Source organism: Triticum aestivum, chromosome 1D (genome assembly GCF_018294505.1).
Source record: "Triticum aestivum cultivar Chinese Spring chromosome 1D, IWGSC CS RefSeq v2.1, whole genome shotgun sequence".
In the NCBI taxonomy this organism is placed as follows: domain Eukaryota; kingdom Viridiplantae; phylum Streptophyta; class Magnoliopsida; order Poales; family Poaceae; genus Triticum; species Triticum aestivum.
In genome coordinates, this window is record NC_057796.1 from 20,816,917 (window position 1) to 20,822,471 (window position 5,555).

A 5,555-nucleotide genomic window follows, 5' to 3' on the forward strand; every position below is an offset into this window, starting at 1 on the left:
ACGGCAATTCGTGTGCGACTATCCGAACGAGATTGTGCGACTCTGTGGCCGTGCATGTGCGACCATGCCGACAAGAGTGGGCAACTCCGCGGCCAGACATGAGCACCTCCCACGGCAATTTGTGTGCGACTATCGGGACGAGATTGTGCGATTCTGTGGCCATGCATGTGCGACTATGCCGACGAGAGTGTGCAACTCCACGGCCAGGCGTGAACACCTCTCACGGCAATTCGTGTGCGACTATCCAGACGAGATTGTGCGACTTTGTGGCCATGCATGTGCGACTATCACTAGTAGAAAAAGGGCCTATTGTCCCGGTTCGTAAGGACCATTTGTCCCGGTTTTTGAACCGGGACTAAAGTGTCGGTACTAATGCCCTAGACCTTTAGTCCCGGTTCTTATACAAACCGGGACAGATGGGCCTCCACGTGGCCGGTGCGGCGAGCCCAGGCAGGAGGCCCTTTGGTCCCGGTTGGTGGCACCAACCGGGACCAATAGGCATCCACGCGTCAGCATTTCAGGGGCTGGGGTTTTTGTTTTTTTTGAAGGGGGGGGTTAGGGGGTTTTGGGGGGTTAATTTAGGTGTTAAATATATTGTGTTAGCTAGCTAATTAATAGAGAGAAGTGTCCTCTCTTATCTCCGTGCTTGGTCGACGCTACGTACTATACGTATAGAGAGGACTAGACACGCTAGCTAGTAAGCAAATGAAGGAAACCAAAGATCGTCATGAACATATGCATACAGAGAGAAGTGATATCGACCACCTCTCCTTCTCTGAGAGATTGGTCTAACAACAAGTTCTCGTATATCTATCCGACGCTACTGGCTACATATATATATAATATAATTATCTCTTACAATATAATCTCCTAATTCCAAATGAACTCAGGGTCCACATGGTATTATCCGTCTTTAGCGATCACGTGGTCAAGAAAGAATGCCGCCAATTCCTCTTGAATTGCTCGCATACGATCTGGTGGTAGGAGTTCATGCTGCATCCGAAATATCTAATTTGAAGAAGGGGGTCAATACATATATACAAATAAATGAAACTCAACACAAATGATGGTAATAAAATAAAATTGTGAATATTATTATTTATGCACTTCATATTGTTTGTCAGAGTAGCCCCGCTCACAGGTCGTGTGGCGGATGAACTCGCAAATGTAGTATCCACAGTAATTATTCCCTTGTTCCTGCCACAACCACTTTACAAGAAATAGAGGTCAATCAAACTGATAATTAGCAAGCATGCTAAATGGTATTGATGAAACTAGCGCTTGAATCACTAGGATATGCGTGGAACATGCTACTATAGTACTTAATTTCGGGTGTCTAAATTGCAGCTTCTTCGGCAGTCCCGGAGTTTTTGAGGTGAATTTTTTCCAAACCCTGCCACACAAAGAAAACAATTACTTGATATCAGAAAATGAACAAAGTTGCCGATATGGTGCGATAATGATCGATTTAACTTACTTCTCTAGAATTTCAGTCATGCCCGCATACTCCTTGGGATCTTTTCGTCTCGAGTCTAAGACGGTTACTAGTCCCTGCTCAAGCTTAATCTCTAGGAGAATATAGTGGAAGCTGCGCACGCATGCATAACTCATCAATTATATTACTATAACCTCGACTAATAAGGGAAACCGAATATGCACAAGACAGTAACACTCACTGGAATTCGTAAGGGAAGAGTATTATAGCTTTGTTTTGATTTAATACAAACGATTGTAGCAGCTTGGCCTCGGTATCTCTGGCCTGAAATCGAACCATATATGCATCTATGAGATTTGTGTTAATGAACCCAATATCACCGACTTGTCTTTTCTTCAATTCGACGATCTTCAATCTGCATAATATAGTGAGGATAATTAAAAATGCATGCAATGAAAGAGCTGACCTATATATAGAGACTTAATTAATGACAGAAGTAGTACTTACAGGCAGTAGCAAGTGATCATTAATTTATCAAGGGCCTTTTGATTGAAAAATGCAAAGAACTCCTCAAATGGAACATTCAACAGTTCAATTCCAACGAGGTCATGCTCCTCTCTAATCTCAGCGTCAAAATATTCCTCCCCTCAGACTCTCTGCAGGTTTTCATGTACCAATCATGGAATCTTCGCATCATCGTTGTTAGAGATCTTTCATCTTTGACGAGAGGCTTCCCGTACACGTATTTGTGTTCTTCCACCTCCAAGAAATCATAATGTACATCATCGGGCAGGTAATCTCCAAGATTGTTATAACCGGGCACCATCCCGCCCGGATCATTAGCGATGATATCGGGCACCATCCCGCCCGGATCATTAGCGACGATATCGCTAGACACCTGGAGCGGGGGGAACGATTGGTTCGCTTGTTTGCCGAGCTGCGCAATTTTTTTCCCAGCTCGTCGTTCTGCTAACCTTTGATCACTGACAATACTTCTTGACCGCTCCGCTTCGATAAATGACTTTTCAATAATGCGCTCATAGTTGCCTTTCGGCGGAGACTTTGGTGGTTTCTTCAGGGCAGCCAGAGTACGCTTCACTTTCACCGGATCTATCTTCTCCTCCGGAGGTGGATGTTTCTGTGCTTTCACCCCTTCAAAGAAGTTCTTCACTTCGGCTCGCACGATCTTCGTGTTTTCCTCCAGGCTCCTCTCGTATGGTAACTTCTCTGGAGTCTTCAGAGAAGGACTGAATCTGTATTGCCTCCCACCTCTGGCTGTACTGCTAGACGAAGGAGCAGACGGAGCGGCTGCGGCTGTCTTTCCTTTCTTACGAGGCGGAGGAGAAGGACGACGCGCCGGAGCAGCCGGAGCGGCGGCGGGTCTCTTCCGCCCTTGTTGACGAGGCGGGGAAGGAGGAGGCTGGCTGCTCGGGCGCACCGGCGCGGGCGGAGAAGGAGGCGGAGTGCCGCCACGCGCCGGAGAAGGAGGCTGAGTGCCCTGATCACTCGCCGGAGGAGGAGGCGGAGGCGGAGGAGGAGGCGGAGTGCCCTGACTCGCCGGAGGAGGAGGAGGAGGCGGAGGCGTCCAGTTCGGAAGGTTGATGAGCTCCTTCCGCCATAGGCATGGAGTCTTCAGAGAAGAACCCAGCCGAATCTCCCCTTCACCCGTAGGGTGGTCTAGCTGGAGGTCCTCAAATCCGTCCGTTATTTCATCCACCATCACCCTAGCATATCCTTCTGGAATCGACCGGCAGTGGTAGGTTGCGCCAGGTTCAGTAGGTAAAACAGAGCCAGCATCCGCCTTGACTTTGAAATTCATCCATTGCGTCATAAGGTGGCAATGTTGAGACTCTGTGATAGCATCCACGGGGTAGCTAGCAGGAGCCGTGAAGACAGGCTCCAGCTGAAACTGCTCGGTGGAAGCCATGCTGCTTCTCCGCTGAGATGGCGGGGTAGCTTCAGGGGAAGCTTCGGCAGGTCGTTTGCTGCGATTTACTTCTCGTTGCTCTAGCCCTTGTACCCTTGCGTGCAGCGCCTGCAGTTGGCTATGCTCCACTTTCTTCCTCCTCTCCTGGCATTTGTAACCCCCTGCGTCCGGAAACCCAGCCTTCCACAGGACGGAGCCTGGCATGCCTCGTGTCCGTCCAGGGTGCTCAGAATTCTCGAGGGCCATTGTGAGCTCGTCATTCTCTCTGTCTGGAACGAACATCCCTTGCTGCGCTGCCTCGATATACTCCTGAAGCCTCGTGACGGGTATTCGCAGTTTCTCGTCCGTCCAAACGCACTTTCCTGTTACAGGGTCCAAGGTTCCGCCAACCCCGAAGAACCAAGTCCGGCAACGGTCTGGCCAGTTCAATATCTGAGGTTCGACCCCTTTAGCAATCAGGTCATTCTCAGCCTTGTCCCACAAAGGTCGGGCTTTGAGGTAGCCACCTGACCCCGTGCGATGGTGATGCTTCTTCTTCGCATCATTTTTCTTGTTTGTCGCTGACATCTTCTTACTCTTGTCCGATGTCTTGTGGGCCACAAATGCGGGCCAGTGATCTCTGATCTTCTCATACTTCCCTTTGAATTCTGGTGTATTTTCTTGGTCGACAAACGATGTTTTCAGCTCATTCTTCCACCTCCTGAATAGTTCTGCCATCTTCTTAAGAGCATGAGACTTGATCAATTGCTCTTTAACTGGCTTCTCCGGATCCTCCTCTGGCGGTAGGGTGAAATTTTCCTTAAGCGTTTTCCAAAGATCTTCTTTCTTCATATTGGAGACATAAGACACCTCAGGGTCTTCATTCTTAGGCTTTAACCATTGGTGGATACTGATCGGGATCTTGTCCCTAACAAGAACCCCGCACTGAGCAGCAAATGCATCCTTTGTCCGGATGGGTTCAATCGGTTGGCCATCGCGCGCGATTGCTGTGATCTCAAACCTTTCATCCGAGCGCAACATTTTCTTCGGGCCTCGTCTCCTTACCGAAGTTGTGCTCGATCCGGAGGGCTAGAAAAAAGAAGAAAGACGAGAGTTAATTAATATGTGTACATACGAAAATAATGAATGCATCAATTACCTAGTCAGCACAGGCTTAACTAATATATATACCTGGCCGAAATCGGTTCGGTCACCGGAGCCGTCATCACGGTCTCCTTCTTGTACCGGCATTGGGTCACCGGAGCCATCATAATCATAGCCTTCTTCTTCACCCTGTCCTTCCAGACCATCGGTGTCGTTGAGAAACGACAAGACGACATCACTTCCTTTTGCGATTATGTCCCCCAACATCGCTTCTGTTGCTTCGTCTCGAGGGTGCTCCATAGTTTCTGCAAATATTTACAACATGGCAATTGTTATTCAAACATGATAGATAGATATATTAGTGGCAAACGTAGAACTAGCTAGCTAATCACAATAAGGAATCATATTAGTGGCCTTGACGCTGCTTCTCAAGGGTTTGGGGTGGCCTCAGCAACGCTTCAAGGGTTTGGAGTGGCCTCGACAACGCTTCAAGGGTTTGGGGTGGCCTCGACGACAACGCTCTTTTAACTTGGTAAATTTGGGTGGCCTCAAGAGAGTTTGTCGTTAAGGGGCGCGACGGCCCCCGTCCCCCCTATATTTTTTTTTCTTCTCCTCTATTCCTTTCTTCTTCTCCTCTTTTTTTTTTCCTTTTTTCCTCTTCTTATTTATTTCTCCTCTTCTTCTCCTTTTTTTCCTTCTTCCTAAACTAAACATAAACTAAAATAATCCTCAAACTAAACGAAACTTCTCCTCCTCCCTTTTTTATTTCTTCTTCTTCTTCTTCTTTTTTCATCCTAAAACTTTATGAACAAAATTACAACAGAAAAAAATAAAAATTCTATGAACAAAATAAAAATTCTATGAACAAAATTACAACAGAAAAAAATCATAAAAATTCTATAAAAAAATGACATATTCTTTGCATATGAACATACAAACATTTGCATATTCTACAATAATATCACCCAAAAAATCTATGAACAGAAAAAAATCCTAACTTTTGCATATGAACATACATACATCATCATCATCATCATCTACTACTACTACTACAATATGAACAAAATAAATAAATATATATGTGAACAGGGGGCCTGCTTCGTCGTCGGC